At 41.8% G+C, this 22,497-nt stretch overlaps 1 protein-coding gene across 10 annotated transcripts in view; it reads left to right on the forward strand.

Moving 5' to 3' along the window:
* erfl1 (Ets2 repressor factor like 1) overlaps nt 1-22,497 on the forward strand; it is a 101,679-nt gene that overhangs the window by 17,843 nt on the left and 61,339 nt on the right. For 2 of the 10 annotated variants that reach the window (XR_005070745.1, XR_005070743.1), the window contains exons 3-5: nt 3,087-3,186; nt 4,865-4,986; nt 8,719-10,088. The exons of 6 other annotated variants lie outside the window; for them this stretch is intronic. The gene's annotated coding sequence lies outside the window, so the exon portion shown is untranslated. Of the gene's footprint in view, nt 1-3,086; nt 3,187-3,669; nt 3,738-4,864; nt 4,987-8,718; nt 10,089-22,497 lie in introns of those variants that run through there. 2 more of the 10 variants (XR_005070744.1, XR_005070746.1) reach the window with 2 other exon arrangements.

A 22,497-nucleotide genomic window follows, 5' to 3' on the forward strand; every position in this document is an offset into this window, starting at 1 on the left:
GAATATTGATCAGCTATGTGCGGCCCTGCGAGTCGCGCCTCCTTGCCGTTTTTTTTTCCAGAGAGAAAGAGAGAGGAGAGAGAAGGAGGAGGAGGGTGAGGAGGAGGGTGAGGAGGGGGTTGGGGTGGGTGAAAACGAGAGATAGAGGGGGAGAGGAGGGGGGCGGTGAAAGGTGCTTCTCTCTCCTCTCTTTCTCTCTCTGTTTGAGTTTAAGTGTTTTTGTGTGTGTGTGTGTGTGTGCGCGCGCGCGCGCGCGCTCGTGTTTTAAACGCTTTGGACTCACGGCAGAAGCATCTGTCTGGAGATTGAATTCTTATTTTTATATGTTTATATCTATATATATATTCAGTTATTGCATACATAAACAAATAAGGCAGCGACATAATACTAATTCATCTCGTGCTCTAGATGTCCATCCATCAAGGTTACAACCTTCATATCTGCCCCCTTTTCCACGTCAGGTACCTCTGCTCATTGTTTACATAAAGTTCAAATGAAGTCCCTCATTACCCACTCGCCTATTGGCTCCTGTTTATGGATCATTGACTGTGTTGGCGCTGTTGCATCGACTTCCCCCTTATCCCCGCTCCCGCCGCTGCTGGGACGAGTGGGCGGGTGGTGTTTTTCGGCGGCGCGCACATGATCCAGCAGCGGGGACGCGTTTGATGAAACGATCAAGAGCTCCCTCGCTCTCTCTCCCGGGAAGTGTTGTGTGTCCGGGGCGGCGATGAACCAAGCCCACGGCCGTGAGGTGGGGGGGAGTGGGTGGTCAAGGTTGCGCCGGGTCAGTGAGATTAGCCCCGGCGTGCTCTATAACAAAGGGCCGGATCGTCAGGTGCCGCCGAGTCTAGATCAAAGTATCGGGTGTAGGACAAGTGGGGCGTAAGACAGGGATGAGCTGCGGATTACAGCGGGCTAATTGGAGAGGATGCTTTCAGTCCATTAATGGGTGCTCAAATACAGGCCAAGGTTTGGTAGTAGTAGTTGTTGTTTTCTCGCTGAATTCAGTTATAGGCAACTTTTAGAGTTCATGTTATTCCAAATATTATGTGAAATGTGTATGCAATGGTGGATGAAGCACTGAAGAAAAAGTTGCAATAATTGCCGTAAAATATACAAGTAAATGTCCATGTTATGGTGTGAAACTATTACTGTACCATGTTTTTTAACCGTTTTGTATTTTTCTTCTTTTCTTTTCATTTCTTTTCTTTTCTTTTCTGGGGCTTGTGCGTGATTGTATGTTGCAGCATGCCCATGTCAAATACACAAACTAAACCAAGCTATCATCAGCAAAATCTACGCAAAGTATTGGAATTAGAAGTACTCAGGATGTAGAATAGCCCTTTTATTAGTAATTACATATTATTAATTACAATTATTATTATTATTGTTGTTACAAAATAAATGTATTGGATTATCAAGTATAACATTTTGAGAGTCAGATATTGTACTTTTACTCCAATACCTTTGTTAAATAATTTTAATTAATTGTTATTTTGCAGGTTGGCTGCATCTGAGCTGATTAAAATGTTGAATTTATGAGTTAAAATATACTGATTCCAGTGATCAGAAATGATATTGGCTATGGCCTACAGTTTGTCCCTGAACTGCTACAACTTCAGTATTGTACTAATAGTAAGGCAATGTCACCATGATGCAACATGATGTGTTCACTTCTCTGTCTATGGTGCTGAATGTGCCGGGGCCAGAGTGGACATGTGTTCGCTGTCCAAGGTGCTGGAAACCACTCCGAGCTTCACTTTGGGTCATTGAGGCGCCTACCAAACTCTATTCATAATTACATGGTTTATGTGTCCATGAAATAGATGATTTATGTAGATAGTATGAGTTAATGAAAATAACAAATATAAACCAAAACTATAATTCACCCTGACACTGTCGTTTAGCACAGGGCTTCCAGAGCGCTGTCATATCAACAACCACCCAAATAAGCGCACACTCTCACTTGTCACCCAGTCTCAGGGCAATTTGTGTCATGACATGCTTCAATACAGTCTGTATAAGCATAATTGTGCTTTGCTATAGTACTTTCTCATTGTGATAACGTTGATTGAGTAAAATAACAGTGAAATTAAGCTGCTTTAAGTGCTGCAGAAGCTCTCCTGCTTGACAGTACAATTATACTGAACCATTATTAAGTATCCTAATCGAGCAGGAAGACAGAGAGCTACAGAGTGAGGCAGAAGTTTGTCGGAGAGACAACGTGCGCCCCTCCCTCCCTTCCTCCCTCCCTCCCTCCCTCCTTCACGCGCCTCTCGGGCTACTCGCAGCTCTTCAGAACTCTGCTCGAGGACATTCCGGGAACCATCTGTTTCCGGCAGAGCACCGGGCGTGGGGCATGCAGCATGCAGGAAGCGAGGCTCACAAATTTGCGCGGAAAGGTGGTTGTCTGCCAATGCACTGCATGTTGTGAAATATCGCCCTGCCCTACACCCCCCCCCCCCCCCACACACACACTTGAATTCCTGTCTGTGATGTTGTGCACTTAACAGAAGAAATGAAGTGTTGCAGAAGAAACTGGAACCAAATAACTCTGCACGAAGAGAGGGTGTCAAATTAGTGCACGTTGTAGAGATATATTGCTGATGAAGGGACTTGGAAACTGGTTGTGGTGCAGATGAGTAGAGAGGTACCTATTCACACCAGCGTGATTCAAAAGTAATGGCAGTCGGGGCTCGACCACAACAGGTGTTCAGGCAAATGTGTGTGTCTATTTGTGTGTGACAGAGCTGGTGTCAAGATGAATTAGCAGAGAGACAAACTAATCTCCACCTCTCTGATGAAAAGTGCCTTTAGCATTCACAGCAGAGACTGTGATACTGTACTGTGGAGAGGATGTGATCTTTCCATCTCTCTACTCTATCACTTCTTGTCGTAATTTAATTTAAATCAGATGAATTCTGCCTTGTGGCCCACTCCTTATTTTGGTTTAAACTATGAATATATCTGAAAGAGTATTACCATTAGCAGGGTGACACTGTTGGATTTGGGGCAGATCCAGAAATAACAATAAGCTCTTCACTTGCTCCCACTTTTGGGGGATGCTTCTTCCTACCCCTGCGAAGGTGAGATGATGGGGCCTATACGTGCATCACCTGAAACCAAAGGAACCAGCAGACATTTCACAGTGAAGGGAAAGTGTTGACAGGATTATCGCCACAAAGGGTGTGTGAGCAGGATATCGTCTTTCTATATTATATGAATGCTTTTCCCTGTATTATTTACTGCCTGTTCATGATATTAATTCCCACATGTAATGGATGATTGTGTAGACTGTATTATTAGGCAAGGCAAGTTTATTTGTAGAGCGCAATTCAGACACAAGGCAATTGAAAGTCCTTTCCAGGGGCACAAATGTACATTAAAAGACATTAAAATTGCACTTAAAATACATACATTTTTTACATACAAAAAAAAAGTTGGAAGACATAAGCTAGGTACGCTAAGTAGTATCAGTTTAAAACAGACAAGGCTAATGAATAAAAGTCACAGTGAACTTCAAAGCCTTAAAGTTACTGATATGTGGGGCATGATAACTGAATGCTGCTTGTCCATGTTTAGTTTTAAATCTATTATTGGACAGACAGGAAGCCAGTGTTAATTTCTAAGAGCTGGAGTGACGTGATCTACTTTTTTGATCCTTGATAGGACTCGAGCAGCAGTGTTGTGAATCAGCTGCAGCTGTCTGACCCACCATGCCCCATGTTCCCCCTTTTACCCTGCTGCATTTGTCAAATTTTTTCCATCCCCTCAAATCTCCAATTCTGGTGATTTTGAATTACAATTCTTTAAGCTAAATAAAATATTTGAAACCCATTGGATTCATTGACTGAAGATAATTGGTTCTCACAGGACAGCTACACTGATGAATATGTAATGATTTTATAGAATATGATGCATTTCTGTAGATTAATCCATGCAGCAGCATATAAATTATTTAAGATCAGCACAACTTTAAAAATCTACAGCAGTTAAATGCAAGTCACACATTCATGCAGCAGTAATATTAAGTTTAGGTCAATACTTGAAGGTCCTATTTGTAAGAAGAATAGTTTCTTTTTGAGTCTACTCCCCATGACGGCAAATACTGACACTTTGGGATGTTGGCCGATCCAACCTACAATGAGTTGAGAATGAGACTCAAACATCTGCTAATATTCTAGTATTTCCACAGTGCAGTATTGCAACTTTTACCAAAGCAAAGAATTTTTCACCAGTGTCAAGCAAGAAAAATAATTTTAACAGCTGCAATCTAAGTACAAAGGACACTTTTTTGCAGTTATTAATTTCCAGCATGTTTGTCTTTTGTCCGAGCTTACACACGACAGGATTGAGACAAAGTAGCATACACTAAATACAGAATACAATTAAACCTTTACGTTACTTGATCAAAATTACAAACACGCCGCCACAAAGGTGTATCATGTTAAATACAACACCAATTAGCAGAAATCTTCAGCGGTAAAACAAGTCTGGCAATTAACACTTGTCTGTGAGTTTTTAAAGTAACACGAGGCAACTAATGGAGCTGAGGATTTTTTTTTTGTAGATGTAAATGTATGTGTTGTAAGTGTTTTTATGGACAGAACAACCAAAATGTGTAATTGTTTTAGAGGAAAATCTGAACAATAGCAATCAACAAATAGCAATGCTATCCATAAGGTGAAATGAAATGGCTATGACCCATTTACACAGCTTATATAGCTCTGGCAAATACTACCAATGGGCAGGCAACCTAATGTTACCTATGGTTAAAGTCTTTGATGATGAAGTGGTTCTTATTTTTTCCATCCCCTGTATTTGTTCACAAGTGTTATGTATGTTCCTCTTTGCCATATTGCAGAGGCTCGGAGAAGAATGTTATCACATTTGGAGAGTGATATTGATTAATGAGAACCTTTTTGTCACACACTGAGGCTACGGGAGACTGATCACTAAAGATCAAAACAAAGGAGAGGGAGCCAGGTAAGAGCAAACACGGAGTAACAATAAGCACAACTGACAATGGTAGTGTTGTAAGCCAGAACATGAAAAAAAATCTAAAATCCTACAAAGTAAAACAGTAAAGTACCAATGGGAAGAGAAGGATGGAAGTGGCAGAAACAGGGGGATGGCGAGCAAAAGAGGAGGGAAAGGAGGAATGAGGGATAATTGCATTAGAAAGAAGAGAGGGCCAAAAGGAAGGAAATGATTAGAGGAGAAGGGACTGATATCCGATAGAGAGAAGGAGGGATGAAGGAGGGGATGGGCGGGAGAGGAGGGTTCACTTACCGCCCGCCGTTCAATACATACTGACACTCTCTCTCTGTGTCAATACACAAACGCGCTGTGTGCCTGTCTGTGTGTGTGTGTGTGTGTGTGTGTGTGTGTGTGTGTGTGTGTGTGTGTGTGTGTGTGCATGCGCTGGTGCAGGTCTGTTAATCCTAGTCTAGCGTCCTATCTCACTTGTCCCGTCCGCAGTCTCAGAGGAACGTTCATGTCAATCTCACTCTTGAACATCCACGTTGCCTTCTCCAGTTTCCAGTCGCACTTTTTTAGAATTTAACTGATTGTCTACTATTACTTTGTTTTAAAGGCACAGTTCACCCCCAAATCACCTTACCTGTATATCTATTCATCCATCTAGATTTAGAGATATCCGCTGTACAGATGTCTGCCTCCTGTAGAAAATAATTAAATTAGATGGCAACCAGCTTGTGGTGATCAAAGCACCCAAAATATACTTAATATTTAAAAAAACTCAACAACAATGGTTATTTCCAGAAATTATGACTCAAGATAATTCATAGGAACTATTTATATTTCGTACCTGCAAACCCTATCACCACCCAGAGGGGAAGCATGCATCTACTAATAGATTAAACTACCTGACGTTACAGCTCAACCACAGAGGATGTCATTAGTATTGTACAGTGATACAGTTTGTCTCATTTGAGTGTTGTTCAGTTTAAAAAAAGAAAATAATTCCTACATGAACTCCTCACATCAAGGTATTTGGATTATATTGAGTATCCAAGTCATAATTTCCAGAAAGGGGACATTGCTGTTGAGTTTTTCATATGTATTTTTTTTTTGTCACTTTGAGCACCACAAATGGAGTGCCACCTTGTTTCATTATATTCAAGAGAAGGCAGACATCTCTATGGCCGATATCTCAAAAACTCTGCAGCTCGCATCAAAACATCTAAATCTAAATGGATGATTAGCATTACAGTTAAATATGTATGTTTTAAATTTTGGGTGAACTGTCCCTATAACAGTTTTTCACCATTAGTTTGATCCATGGCTCTGATTTCTTCTACCTTACCATTAGCTGAGTGCCAAACCATCATTAGGTATTCTATTTTTTGAAATATATAAACCCCTGTTTCATCATTTATACTCTCGTCTTCATCTGTCTTTGTTCCTCCGTGCTTCTCTTTCTTTCACCTTGTATTTATCTTGCCTCAAAGTTATACTATCTCGCCGCATATCTCTTGTGCCGCGCCATCTATCAACTGCCTCCCCCTGCTCTTTCTTCGCCTCTCTCCCTCCCCTCCCGAGCTCCCTCTTTCCAGGCGGCCTACCTTTTGTCATTGACCCCTGCCCCGGGTGTCTGGGCATTGACTGGCTCTCTCCGTGTCACTGGAGCTCCCTGTCAATACTTACCAGGTTTGGCCACCCTCTGCGCTGTGGTCAGAGAGTGGGGGAGAGAGGGAGATACACGAGATGCTCCACAGCACCGGGAGATAAAATAAAAATGAATGAGAGGGAGAGTAAAACAAAGAGGGATGGGGAAGAAAATGATGGAGGGAGGCAGTGTGTGAAGCGGCTGGTCAGCAGCCCTATAAGGTTGTTACACTTTAGTAGAGCCCTCTTGGTTTTTGGCATGTGAAGCTTTACAGCGTATGAGCTCATGAACAGTGTTAACACTACTATTATATGGTCCAGATATCTGCAGCCATCACATACAATTCTTTATTTTTAACGATCCTATGTCTAGCTCTTCTTTTACTCGAGTGAACTTTGAGGGAAAAGAAAGGTTGAGACAAAGTGTTTTAAATTTTTTAGGGTTTTCAAGGATGTAGCTTTAACTTTAACTTTCACCCAACTCTCAGTCTACATCACTGGTGAATGTAAAGCATTGACTTAATGCATATACATTTTCTAAAATGTATACAGTATATTGAATCTTTTTATTTCGTTTGTTTAAGGAAATATGCATCAATCAGCATAATTGTAAACTGGCCAGTGTTTGTCAGCCAGCTTTCAAATGCATCCTTTTGGCAGCATGTTTTAAAAACAAATGAAAAGACAAGTTGAAATCATTACAGCGGTAAAGGCAGAATGAGCAGTTATGGCTGGTATATGTCTGTAATAATAATAATAATGATAGTAACAATTTATAATGTATTAATCAAAAGGTAAACAGAGTAGTCGTCAGAGCATATATTTTTTTGTGCTGTTCCTGCATTAATTTAATCTTTTCTTTTCTTTTACTTAAAGCAAACAATGGCTACATATAGTCACTTATTACCAGCCTGTTTTGTATTACATCTGCCTGTAACACATGGATTTCATTACTTAAAGCACCCAATTGCCACTTAAAGTAACTTAAAATCACATTATAATGTGATGGTGATCATAATGTATTGTAAAATGTATTACAGCTATGATAATTTCAATACACTATGATCATCATGGGCACAGTAAAATGTATATCTGAGAATGTTTTTAATGCATTAAAGTCACTGGCATCATATTGACTCATGATTATTGCTGTAAATCACTACACATATTCATAACCTCTTTTGAGTATGATTATACAGCTATAGGTGCATCATAATGCATTGTAAGTATGTTTATAATGTGTTAAAAAGCATTACAGATATGGGCTTTCATAGAAAGTGTTACCATAGACGTGTAGATGTGTAGACATGTTGACTTGATAACCCCATCATGTTCCGGGCTGTTATCATAAATGTCATTCTGTACATCCTCATTGAGAATTCATACAGTATCATGTATAAACTCAGTGTGAGCGTCACTCCCTATTTTACAGTCTACTCCATCTGCAGCACGCTCAGCCTCCCATTCCCTCTTTCCCTCTTTCCTCTTTACTCTTTTCATTTCCTCTAATCTCTCACTCCCCCTTGCTCTACCTCCGTGTCACTTTGATTTCCCTATCCACTGGCCTGTGGGATGTGTGTGTGTGTGTGTGTGTGTGTGTGTGTGTGTGTGTGTGTGCGCGAGTGTGTGTGTGTATGTCTGTGTGTGTGTGGGTGTGTGTGAGAAAGACAATGTATGTGTGAGCATGTGTGTTGTCTGTTAAGAGAGCATGACTTAATTGTGTAGAGCAGTTTCACAACCGTTGTAAGTGAATCAGAGGATGTGTCCTTTAGCACATCAGTATATGTGCCATTGGAATTACGTGGAATGTCTCGTGTAATCCGTGGACCTTAGAAACAGGCACAAATTTTCTGTTTTGGTAGCAGGTGTCCCAGTGCATTCTCTTCTTTGTTCAAACTATATTTATATGGCTTTCAGAATGAGGTTTTTCATGCATATGGCTTTCTTGAGTATATGATCCCGCATATAACTGTGTGTCCACACATGCACAATTTAAGTATAAATCTGTGTTTGTGTGTGTGCAAGAGTAAATATATGTGGTTTTCCACTTGTGTGCGTGTGTGTGTGTGTGTGTGTATGTGCACACAGACGCCGCTGCGACTCGGCTCGAGCCTGGATGGGCCTGTCTATATGAGAGTAGACAGTGTGCGCGTGGAGAGCAGGGGAGTGAGAAGGACGTAGCGGCAGTTGGGGGGGAGAGGCAGCGCCAGGCCGAGGGGCCCCCCTCTCGTAGACAGTTTGACTGATGACATGCATTAAACAGTTAATCTGTCTGATTGAATGTTTGCTTCCTCCAAATTGAAACATTAAACAACAAGGCGAGAGAGAGAGGGAGGGGAGAGCCCGAAGAGGAGAGAGGGATATGGCTTCATCTATTGCCCAAATCATGCAAAGCATGAGACTGGAATATATAATACTGTCCTGCGAGCTAGAGAGAGGGGGAGCGAGAGCAGGAGAGAGATTGGAAGGGACAGAGAGAGGAGTGTGAATGAGGGAAAGAGAAAACACGTGAGGGAGAGAGATGAGAATGGAAGGGCTGTGGGTATGTGGAGGGGACGAGAGGAGAAAAGGGTTAGCGGAGGGGAGAGAGGAAAAGAGAAAGGGATCAGTGAGATGTAGAGGATACAGCAGAATAGGCCCATAGAGAGAAGCTCTGCAGAGCCAAAGTTCTCTTAGCTGACAGTCCAGCAGAGACAAAAAGCAAAGATTAAACAGCACCAGTTTAAAGGGATTATGTCGGCATTATAAAGAGAGGAACACTTTAACAATTAACGCAGTTTTGTCTCTTTTGAACCTAACACGGACTCTGCCTAAAACAAACTTCTTTAATGCACATCTCAAGCATTTATCTGTCTGGCTTTATGTTCCAGACAGGAAGAGAGGAGGCAGTTGTCACTATTTCCTAACCTGGTTTTACTTCCTGGGGTCATGACCCCTCTCACAGAGCCTGGAACCTCCTTATGTTGTCAGCTCTCTCCCAGAGGGACTGACACAGAAAGCAAGGTGCAGCCTTTTAGACTACATCATTATGTGCTCATAGATGACATACATCTACTGATAAATTTGTCAGTATTTCTTAGCAGTAGTATGTTCTCAGCCAGAGAAAACAAATGTAGACATTTGTTGTAAGGAGGAGATATCCCTATAATGAGTAGAGGTGTGAATCTTCATTGGCCTCATGATTCAATTTGATTACAATTCACCTGTCAGTGATTTGAATGTAGAATGATTCTCGATACATCTGTTGTCTATATTACTCTGCAATGTCTACATTTTCATCAACTATTGTTATAATACTTTTACACTAATTGTGTTTGTTATTACTTGCTGCCTCCCTACATACTGTATCTTCCAACATATAAAGCTAATGCATGAGAAATCAACCTCTTGGAAAACAATGATCAGCATTAGTAGGCTGTTATTTTGTGTAGGCTGTAAACTCCTAATAACGTAAAACAGCTCCCCACCACTGTAGTGAAAGACTGGAAATCTTTTCCAATAAACTTGATAACAGCCCTGTGATATTGTACTGTTTTGACCTCGGTCTTTATTCTTTTTTTTTTTACCTCGTTTAGCAATGAATAACAGATTTCAACAGAATATATAATGTAAACACACTAGTTACTTAACGGCAAATGTAAATGCCTAGTTTGAAAATGGCAGTATGTTCAAATGAATTAACATCATATGAATACCGATAGGACCACAGTTTGTCCAGGACCGAATCAATACTTCAGTACTGACCAAAACAAGTACCAATTTAATATTGGTCCTTGATACCCATGTCGTATTAGCAGCCACTCTTTTATTGGTCCAGTAATGGTGATGAATAATTATCAAAATATCAGAACTCACAGCAATGAGTACCGTGACTAATCTCAGCACTCTGTATGTTACCTCAATACCAGTTACAGCATAGAGTAACATTCAGAGTCACAATAAACCAAATAACCTAAATAACAGCTGACCATGTTGGCCCTTGAGCTAGTTCATTGCATGTTACTCTGTAGGAGTTAAAATTGTATAACAAAATGTTTTTAGTGCCTGTCAACACCTAAATCCAAATACCAGTACAGACATTTTCAGTCACTACCAAAAATGAATGCCCCCTGCCCCAGGAGAAGCGAATATAGGTGCAGAAAAAGAAGGGGGATTTAATGACAGACCGATAAACAATAGATTTGCTTTTAACAGAGCTGTTAGCACAGAAATACTGGTAGTAGATTGGGAGAAATTGGTTGACCCCTAGCTGGTAATGTGATATGTCATTTAGCCTTAGCCCGACCCCATCCCCTCCTAGAATTCACAGTCGTCACCATGCTTAAAATGGGCTTCCCTTCCCTTTGTCTCAAGTGCATATTCTCCTCAGTCCAAATCACCATCATTTTCTCCACTGGCTGATTTTGGTCCAGCTCTTGGGCTGAGGTATAATTGCACAAACAGACACCCACTAGGTCTTGAAGAGCACATAAGCTTAAAGCCACTTTACCACCCAACAGTCAGCAGCCGGAGAGAAGAAAAAAAAAGACAACAGGGGAAGATGAAAACATTAATGGATAGGTTGCAGGATGGACGGATAAATTGATAGATCTTTTAGAGAAGGTCAAACTTCTGTGCCCACACGCGGGACCATCATGAAGAGAAGAGAAATTGATTGCCGCTCACAAAGGCGCTGAAATGACTAGAGAAATTATTTTCTGGGCAATGAACATTCTAGGAGGTATGGGGGGTAGGGGGGCTGAGAGAAAGTGCAAACCTCTCTCACATGGTGCAAAATGGCTCAAGCAAGCTGCTGTCAGGCAGAGTTGTTGTTGAGAAAGCTCATTGAGTTGATCTTCAGGTGTATACACATTCCTGGATGTTTGCCTGCATGTATGTGTCTACAAAGCGGTGTGAGATCTGAATAATAAAGGACTGGTTGTATACAAATCCTAACAACTCCTCCAAATTTAACAGCATAATACATCTTTTGTAATTGCCCTCATGCAGTAACACATCAGATGAAACACCCCAGCTGGCAGGAAATCAGAAACGAATAGTAGGATCTCACATCAAAGGCCAATCTTTTTGTGATCGGTAACAATCTCACGCTGTTTTCCTCAGACTAGAGAGATATAATTCTTACAGTGCTGTCTTTGCCGCTTTAACATAAACCATTATCATTGTTGGGTATTTGTTGAAAGTGATGCTGTTTTTTTTGTTAGAAGGGTTAGGGTTAGGGTTGTCTCCTGTCTCCAGTCTCCTGAATCGAGGATCTAAGGATTGAGGCTGACATAGAGATTCTGAAGGCCTTTGAGTCAAATTTGTGATTTCGAGCTAAATGAATAAAATGTTTTTGTCTTGACTAGTTTCACATTTTTCTGAGTCTGCCCTAAAACAATACTTGCATGCCAATATCTACTTCAAAAGATTTGTCGGTCTCTCCTGTCTGTTCTGTGAAGCAGTACCATCTTAGTGCACCTCCAGTGTAAAAGGGAAGAAATCAACAGTGTTCATCCACTGAAGCCCAGCAAGGAAACGCTGTCTGTGGACACACATGAAAACAGACTACATTTAGGAGATAGCCACATGATATGAGCGACTCAGATTGCTGCAGCCCCGCGTTGGCTTCAGCTAAACTTTGGATGATGGATTTCTTTTTGTTCTCGATCTCATCAACAACTTTCTGACATCTGAATTGGGGGCAAGGTGTCTGCCAATTTCTGTAACTTTCCAAACTGAAAATTCACCAATAGCCTTAAAGTGCGGCACTTTCGAACAGGACTTAACACTTTGCTTCAGATATGGTCGGACAGCAAGTTGTGAAAGCGCATCCTTGTCTTTGCACTGGGGTCGCGCCAGAGAACTCCTCACAGCCACAATGTAAAGGGGGGATGATTTCAGTGTACATATGGCATATGGCCCTGCTCTTGCTGTCCCCCCGAAAAATGCACCCAACGGCCTCCTATGTCTTGTTCTGAAGAGGAGTGAGCTGTGTATGTACAACTTAAAAGTAGAGCCAACAGGCAAAGATTTAAGTCAACATAAAATCTTTTTAATCTACATTTTTGTTGCTCATTACACCTTTTACTCAACATTTACCTTTTTAATTAAGAAAACATATATGTAAGAAAGTAGTTTTTCAAAATCTTGTTCAGTGAAGATGGGACTTTTTTTCGTTATACGTCAACTGGCTGCCATTGCTTGAATTCTAAAACTGTTCACTGGCACAGAATCATTTCACTGAGACCGTGGTATTAACGCACATCTTTATAACTAGTTTGTTTTCTGAGAAAGCCCTCACTCCACTCCCTCCGTCATCAGTGGTTCCTGTCAAAAAGGCCTCGGGTGTCATCACAAGCGTCGCTCTTTTGGATTACTCCACCACTGGAGCATTTAACACCTCCCTCATGGGGGTATAAGTGAATGCAAAACAATCAACAAACCACCCCCAAGAGACTTTAACTAAATGAGATTCTATCACATTACAAGAGTCACAGTACTTTAGCATCCCCCTACCCCAAAAATTACAACTATAATGAATTAATATCCCCACACTCTTGGGGTTTCTTCTAAGCACCCATCAACATACTTCACGCGACGAGTGATAACGAGCGATCCTTGGACACATGAAGCACCAACTTTGCAAAACATATCAATTCCTTCTCCAAAATGAGCGATCCTCATGTCTCATGACATCTTCCCCCCGGTTTTGATGACAATGAGGCCCCTTCCTCCTCCTCAGCTTTCCCTAATGACACTCAGATTGATAGAGAGCAGCAGCAGCAGCAGCAGCAGCCCAACAAATGGGCCCGTATCAGGACCAGAGGAATGGAGCACAGTGGCGGAGATGTAGATTGGGGGGAGCGCAGACAGAGATGGATCAGGGGGGCTTGTGTGTGGATAAACAGAGTGAGGTTGATTGCTAGCACAGAGAGGGGCCATTACGGCGAATCCGCACGCTAATCATAATGAATCACTTACTTATTAAGCGTTAATTATGGCACGCAAATACATCCCATGCAGGCGAGCGAGCAGGGAGGCGGGCGATGGTGCCTGCCACCCTTCTGGGGGGTACAGGAGGAGGCGAGGAGGCCACATTAATTTATTCTTATTTATTAATTTCCCTAATTAAAACAACAAGGCTGTGGAATAGAAGTGTTTTCTTTTGGGTGAAACAAATGGAGACCCTGGGAAAGCGATATGAAACCAGGCGTGGCGCGGTGTAAACATTAAATCATGTGAAGTGATGGTGCCTGTTCAGCTGTTCATTATTAGGATAGCTTTATCCAATTTGGCTGCCCCCTCTTACCCCTTCTCTTTGTTATTATATCACACAGCAGCCGCTCCTTTGTCATGAGGGGTGCACACTTACTCTGGTGATGTGGATGGCAGATTTTTCATCATCATCATTCAGTGGATGGTTTACATGCCACAGCACAGTAAGCTGCAGTTCCTCCTTGAACGCATCCTCCTGGAAAAAAAAAGCCATAAAATCAGACTGAAACAGCCCCATCTCTCCCTCTTGATTGTCAGATGTTTATACCCCCTCTCCACACCTGTACAGGCCTGTTTTTGCACTGGAGCTAAACTGCGTCTCCCATTTATCTCAAATTCATTCATCTACCTCATCGTTCTCCTCCCTCCCTTTTTTTTTTTTTTAACACACCACCGTCTCTCAATTTCCTGATCCCTCTCGTTTCTCCCCTCTCAGTCCCGGAGTGGCCCACCTGAGCGGGCGGGGCGCGGTAATGGCGTTAATGCCCGGTAATACGGGCCAGATATTATAATCTCAACACTGTCACATTGCGTTAGCTGCGGGAGACTGACGTGTCAATGCCACGGCGAGCAGGTGACGCGCGGGGCTCAGGAAGCGTGGCCCGGTAATCGCCCCAATACAGACGCATTTATTTTGGACTTGAATATTTTTTTCACCACGCTGCTTTTCTGCCGCAGCGCAGCCGGTGTGTGTAGAGGGGGGGGCGGGACTTGTGTCCGTCCATCGGTCACACCTGATCTCTGCCCGGTGGGTTTAAAGTTTCAGACAGAGAACACAAACATCCTAGAAAAACCAGGCTTGTTTTTATCTTCAGTCAGTTTTTTAAATTCAGCAGGAAGAAAAGATGCGCAGTATTCATGATTGATAGTTGTTCTTATTACAGTTTAAGGTGGTGCTCTTAACATAGGATTACCATAATAAATGTAAAATAAATTGAAATCAGTTGATGATTTTGAGGATGACTTCCTCCATGGTGATATATTGTTATGTGAACATGCTTAAACTATTCAGATCTTAAAAGAAAAAGAAAAATCTGCCTACTGAATATGATTTCTGTCTGTAAAACTGTCCTTGGATTGATATTAGATGGTGACATCTGTAATACCCAGTTACAAACTTTACCTTTGTTTCATCGCCTAAAAAGCCCAATGTTTGACCATATGATCTTCTTTCTGCAGTTTTTCACAATTGCAAGTACAGTGCTTAATTTCTGCAGTACACACACCTTTAATGTAAACAAATCATCGTCAAGACAAGATATTAACAACAAATCATGTCACATACATCATCACATATCATACTAAAGGAAAATTGGGCCCGGACATCTCAGTGTCATGGCAAAACATCAGAGATAAACAAACAAGTATTTTCAGCCATCAATTGCTCAAGCCCACCTGCATAAGAAAAAAAGTGCACTTATAAAGTATTACAGTAACACTGATCAACAACAAGAAAGGCGGATGCAGCAAACACGTTTCTGCCTGCGTAGGTGAACCCAACCGTTGCTTGAGAGAATTAGCTCAGACTCGGTGTGAAGACATTAAGAGATCATTTTTTTTGGGCCTGTTGTTTTACAGTTTGTATAAAAACAGATGTTGATGTACTCCTCTGATGGGCACGACTGTCTGTATGAGTCAGGTGAACTGGGCCTTTGACTGGGCTCTCAGAAAATGTTGTAAAATCAGAGTCAGTGGTTTATCCGTGTATCTCATGACCTTTTGATCCATTTGAGATTGAAAGTAGGATTCAAAATCAACTTTGCTGGCCTGGAATGTTAACATGTAACATTGAATTTGAGGAGGACACACTCACAGGATGACACACTTGTAGACATACACAAGCTTGCAGATATAAGCAAACCTAAACATATAGGAGGCGTTGCTACACTTGTGTTTACTATGGATTACAGATCAGACCTTTGATACTGTTGCAGACAGAGGGATCAAAGTTTGTTTGTTTGCGTCTCAAAGCGCTTCACATTCAGTATCATGCACTATAATATACAACACATCAGATTGTATTCTGTGTATCACAGCATGCTGAAGTGGATATGTAGACTATCATTCATGTCATATGTACCATATACAACGTACAATTAGCCAGCTATTTTAGTTATTGATAAAACCTTTCACTAATTTTTTATCCAAAATACCAAATGTTTGCCGTTTCCAGTAGATGTAAGGATCTGTGGTTTGGAACTGATGGTTGCACAAAAGACACTTTGGGTTCCGTGGAATTGTGAATTTTTTACTTTTTTTTTTTTATTATTATTTTTTTTTTTACATTTTATAGACTAAATTATTTTCAATTGATCATGCAAGTAAATGGCAGATTATTTGTCAATGAAAAAATTGTGACTTGCATCTCTTGTTACATTGTGTGTTGCACTAGATCGCCCTGGTCTATGTCAGCATGCGTCACGCTATTGATAGAGAGCCTGTATGGGCAGCTTTAGAGACTCTTTTCACCTGACCTTAATACCTTTTGAATCGTTTGGAGGAAATTGTGGCACCGAGAGGAATCCCATGATGCAACATGGGGAGAGAAAATAAACTCCACCAGAGATTGAAACCAAACACTTTCTTGCTGTGAGGTAACGCTGTTGTTAGGATTTTTTTTTTTGTGGAACGTGATCTTCCAGCACACAGAACGTTGGATCTCAGACACTGAAAACACATCCGACTAATTGGCATTGTGTTTGGGACTGACTCCTGCTGGTTTTACATCAGTGCCTCTGAAAACCAAGAACTATATAGAAAAGGACATATTAAGGGATGCAGACTCGCTCATGCCACACACTGCCTATTCACTGTGAAACGGGCTACAACACACTCTGTTCTATCTGTACCTGTTAAATAATTTTTGGCCTTTCTTGAAAAGCAGTGGCAAAAAGAAAATGATCCTTCCCTCACACGGAGGTCCCCAGTTGCGCTCTCGCGGGTGCACGGCTCGTCAGTGATTTATGCGCGTGTGTAATTGAGTGTTAATAAAAAGTGTGTCCGGAGCGCATGTAATTGTGTGTTTTCAAGGCCCACCATGTGTGAGCTTGTGTGTAATTGGGTGTTATCGATGTTGTGAGTGTATGTCGGGGTTGAAAAGAGCGACTGGACAGTTTACAGTGTGATTGCCGTTTGAAGAACGCCTTTAGAAGTGCACACATGTTGTTGTTTTTTTGCTTTCTTTATTTTGAAGGCAGGAATTCTTTTTTAATGATTTTGAGGGTTTTTTTTTTTTGGACTGTGATTTGATCTGCTTGTCGAGTTGCGGGATTGGTGAGAGCTCTTATCAACACCAATAACCTTTATCTTGTAGGCGCATTAAGACAAAACTAGAAAAATTAATTTGATGGCTTTGAAAAGCAGTAAATGTCTTAGCTATTGGTCATATTAGGGAGCGTGGGGTCCGGTGTAAGAAGAAGAGCACAGTTATCCTATTTTTTCAGTTTGGACACATCACGGTAATAAAACATGCACTTATATGTAGTTTTTTCTTGAGTTTTGCATATTGTCTGCTCATTTCTAGTATATCTGTGCATGCTACCCATGTGTGTTTAGTGTCGCTGCAACATGATAGGTGTGTGTGAAGAGTGTATGTATGTGGTGGCAATGTATAGAGTAGGTGCGTGTGTGTGTGTGTGTGTATATATAGTGTGGTGCGGGTGCTGTTTAATTGATGCGGGCTGGCCATCGATCCCTCCCGCCCAGCCTAATGAAGGCCTGATTGGTTTGTGAGGGCTGGCTGGTTCTGCTTAGCTGCCTCTGCCTGCTGCCCTTGCTGCACACACTCTAACACACACACTCTAACACACACACACACACACTCAATTCAACATCATTCTTCTCTTTCTTCTCTTGGTCTCACGCTTTGTCTCTGTCTCCCACTTTACATTTTTGCGCTTACTTTCTTTTATGTCTTATTGTCTATAACTCTCTTTTACACTGTTTTTTTTGTCTTCATTCTCCGGCTAAATCCTAAAAATGACTTCTCAGTTCCCCATGATTTAGAGCAGATGCTACACTTACCGATGATAAAAACTCATTTTTCTGGTGAAAATTTCAAGATACAACCCTCAGCCGTCCATCAGCCTCACAACTCGCGTGCTCAGTCTTGACCCTAGTTGTCTAAAATCTTGGCCCATTTTGATCAATTTCAAAAACTTTGGTGCTAAAGTGTCAATACAATGAGTGAAATTATGCTCACACAGTCCCCTGCGTAGCTATCAGACGGTCTAGTAGAACGTGTGAATCCTCCTTTGCTCTCTGACATGATTCCTGTCCCGTCTCTCATCTCCATCACCGCCTCGATGGTGCTGGTGTGTCTGCCTGCCTTCATCTGTCAGCCAGCTTGCAATCCAGTCAGTCAGTCACTCAGTCAGATGTCACAGTGCTTCTCCTGTCATGGCAGTGCCCATAAATGTCTTTTTGTGTCACTCTGCTCGCTACAGACACAGGTATTACACCGCCCTGTTAATGGCTTTGTCAGATGGCCTTTTCACAGAGCCAGTCTCAAAGACGGACAGCAGACTGCTATCAGGCTGAGTGTGTGTCTTCATGTGTGCGAGCACTTGCGTGTGTGTGTCCATGTGTATGTTTCAGTCACAGGCATCAAGAATCAGTTCAGGAAATAAAAGGCCACCCAAGTATCCGCACACAGCCGCGCATCAGCAAAAAAATCCTCTCAGTGGCTTTCCAGAGCAGTCGTTCCCATCTGTCACTGTCTGTCATTCAACCTGCCATCATAACCAATAATCGGTCTGATATGTTAGTTGTGTGTTTGTGTAAGTACTGGCAAAATCCTGGAAAATTCACTTAACAAACCCATGTCTTAGCAATCAAAATGTATAAGACGTCACTTTAAAGGGAAGACAACCTCAGCACCATCACCGTGGACAGTGCCATGCTCAAAATAGTCATCACTGCACTCTTTGAACTGAGAACACGTTCTTTTACTGACCCATAGGCATCCCAGTGAAATGCTTACTGACGATTTTTCTGTGTTAAACATATCATACAGAAGATTTCTTCATGATAAGGTCCAAAACTGTCTTGACCTATATATTTTGTTTTCAAACAGTTTTCAAACGCAGGGAATTCCTTGATTTCATTTGTGGTAAAGGTGGGTGTTTATTTGGCCGTGCAGGAAAAAAAGCATCACGTGACAGGTCAGAGAATGGAGCAGGAAGCCAACGAACGTGAATTAACGTGAAGTGAATAAAACATCACCTCATCCTTGAACATTTATGCCTGAGTCACATCAGGTAGATTTTCATGGGCAGTGGTGCTTTTGCAACAATCCGGGCGGCAACTCCCATGACCCCACGGTACCAAGCAACGTCATCGAGCTGCTTGTTTTATTTTCATTGTTTTGATTGAGAGAACTCTAGCAGGAGGAATTACCTTACCTCTCAGAACAGTCTCAGATGTGTCATTTAAAAATGTATAAGAATGAGATTTCCACTGGACCTAACTAAATGACTATACTAAATATAGCTAATATAATAGCTATATCGGGACTTGTGTTGACAGGATCCTGCTCTTGACATTAACACACATGCCCACAATGTAAGGCTTAGCTAGCAACACATACGTTTATTTTTACGAAGAGGCTCAGTAATTTCCGCTGGGAATTGTAGGTATACTTTATTCAATTAGTAAATAGTGCATTTGTTTGAGACAGTTTTCAGCAGAAGTTTAAGACACATTTGGTGCTCTTGTGATTATTTGTGGCACTGGGGTGGTATATCTAAAATCACACTCTGTTTTTATTGATGATCTTTTCCCTACCCTTAAACCTAACCACAGCCACCCTGACTACTTCCCTGCCCCTCCAGCACGGTTCATAGAGGCAGCGTGTCATCCAGTCAAAGAAATGTGGTGGAGGTACAGAGGATAGTTGTGGTCAGAGTCATGAAAACTATAAAGATGTGTATACATGTCTGGGAATCCTATACGTTATATTCTCTGATAACTACACAGACTGCTGTGATGCCACGTTGTTCCCTCTTGTGTGTAACTCGAACACAATGGCACAGATGACAAAGCTGTATCGGGCTTCGGCTACGCAGACAATTCTTCTTCACTGATAGTTGGTGGTCTTTTCTGCGGGATTCATTGTAATAAGAAAAGTATAGAATATTGACAGCAGCATCCTTTAAGGACAGCGGGGCCTCGCACGCAGTATAAGAGAGCAGACAACGCCAGACTTGCTCTCCACTGTGCACTGATCAAACTGCCTTTCAACCTGCAGTGCATCTTTATTCCACGTCTCTCCGTCTGGTACTGTAGCCCGAACCTCTGGCCTCATATACCACAGCCTTCAACCTCGGCGGGCTCTCGCCAAAACAAATACACAACAGCATACACTGTGATAAGTGGTGTGTGTTTACAGCTTGTTCATTTCCACTCTCCAACTCTCAGCAGAGGAAAAGGAACGGGTGAGAGTGGGGGAAAAAAAAAGAGAGGGAAAGGTAGAAAACGACGGGGAGAGGAGAAGGGGCTATCGGAAAGGAGAGGGAGGGCTTGTGGGGAGTGTTTTTGTCCTGGAGAGAAATAGCCCTCTAGGTTGTAATTGGAGTCAGAGAGAGAGAGAGAGAGGGTGAGGGAGAGAAAGAGAGCGAGGGAGGAAGAGACAGGAGAAATTGCTTGGCTGGGGCTGTGTGGGATGATAGTGTTTTTGACAGGTAAATAAGGCTGTGATTGTCGACAGTTACACTGCACCTCGCTGACCCTCACACACACCGGCCTCCTCCATCTATATTTCACTCTGACACACATGCTGACTCTCTGCCTCGCTCGCTCTCTCTCTCCGTCGCTTACCGACGCACACACATCCAGGCGTGCGCACGTACGCGCACAGGAAACACAGGCGGCGACGTTGTCATAACTTGAGGTTGGTTCATTTGATGTAAAAGTTACCTCGAGGTATTTCTGTTTCACCAACCTCCTCTTGTTTGCGTGGACGACCATGTGACAGAACACTGAAATGGGACTTCTGTTCTAATGAGTTTTAAGCTTCTCACTTATCATTAATTGTTCTAGACCAACAGTACAAAAACACAGTGTTCATGACAGAAATCCAGGCTAGAGTTTACCACACCAACATTTCAACAACAAAAGATGCTTTTATTCTTTGTTTATCAAAATTAATCCTGCATGATATTGTGACATTCGTACTATCAGCCATTTATTGGTATTGGTGGAATTTAAAGCCAATAAACAGAGCAGATCATGTTTAGACAAGCTGCTTTCATTGATATAAGAAGCGCAGCGTCTACTCACCCTGATGCAGTGGGTGACAGTATGCACCTGTGAAGTTGGTTTGTGGACCGCCCGTAAACAGAGGGAAGAAGAAGAAGAAGAAGAAGAAGAAGAAGAAGAAGGTAACTCACCATGTGCATGACGTAAATCCGCTTTGCAAAAAACACAGAGGTGTTAATAACATGTCAGCTAGCCTAGCTGGCCTCCTAAAAAACTCTGCATGTAGAGTGGTGTCGCGATGACGTATTTTTGTAGGCTAACCTGTACATTAGCCCCAGCTCCCTCGACAAAAAAGGCTATGAGAATTTTGAATTGGATTTTGGAATGTCGCCGAAAATAAACTTTGTGGCAAATTCAAGTTTATGATACTGACAAGATTTGTTTAGCTTGATAATCTTCACAGATGAACACCACTTTTGTGATTTTAGAAGCGTATATTCAATCGCTAGAGGTAAAAAGCTAATGTTAGGCTATAAACAGACTGTATTGTGGTTGCATGACTTAAATGTCACCACCGCTAAGCATCGTTCTACACTATTACCAAACACGTTTTCTATAAATTGATCAGTCTAGAAGTTGTAAAGTTCGAGTTTGAATAGTTTGTCGGCCTCTCTGTGTTCAGTGTGGCATTTAATGATGTATTTTATGTCATAAATAAATCTCTTAATGCTGCGGTAACATCAGGCCTTATTTCAGGCATTTAACCAAAAGCCAATGTAAAAAACTCAGACTTTGAGACGGGGGAACCAGATGTACAAAAATGCTAACTGATTCCCGCGTTGTACGACTACAAACTATACCACCCATTTTTTCTAAAAAGAGCCGTCTTGACTTAACGTTACCACAGGCCACAGTTAATTTATCTAGCTAAAGGATGGAAATATTTTCAAAACATACTACAAAGCGAACTGTGAAAAGTGACGTATACTAACTAAGGTTGTGCAGTTTGTAAAGCGGACACACGTCACCCTGCGTCATGCAATCGGAGGGCACAACTGGCAATCTGCGACAAATCTCTGATCCATCGGCTCTGAGAGGACGTCTACATTGTTAACATGACAAATCTCATCAGAGCTATGGAATATCAAATCGTCTTTGCACACTACATCTCAGCCCTCTTTGCCCCCGGGTGTGAAAAGATTAGATGTTTAGGAACTTCGTATGGGCCACGAGGATCAGGTCATCAGCTGAATGAATCCCACAGTATGCATCTCTAATCCAAATTAAGTCTTTTTTTTTTTTGTTCTTTTTTCTTTTAATTGTCCGGTGCATGTTATTTTGTCCACCATCATCAATGTCTACATGGAGTATTTTCTAACTGTGCTCTCTGTTTTTTATGTTTACTCTTAGATA

Source organism: Acanthopagrus latus, chromosome 17 (genome assembly GCF_904848185.1).
Source record: "Acanthopagrus latus isolate v.2019 chromosome 17, fAcaLat1.1, whole genome shotgun sequence".
NCBI lineage: Eukaryota > Metazoa > Chordata > Actinopteri > Spariformes > Sparidae > Acanthopagrus > Acanthopagrus latus.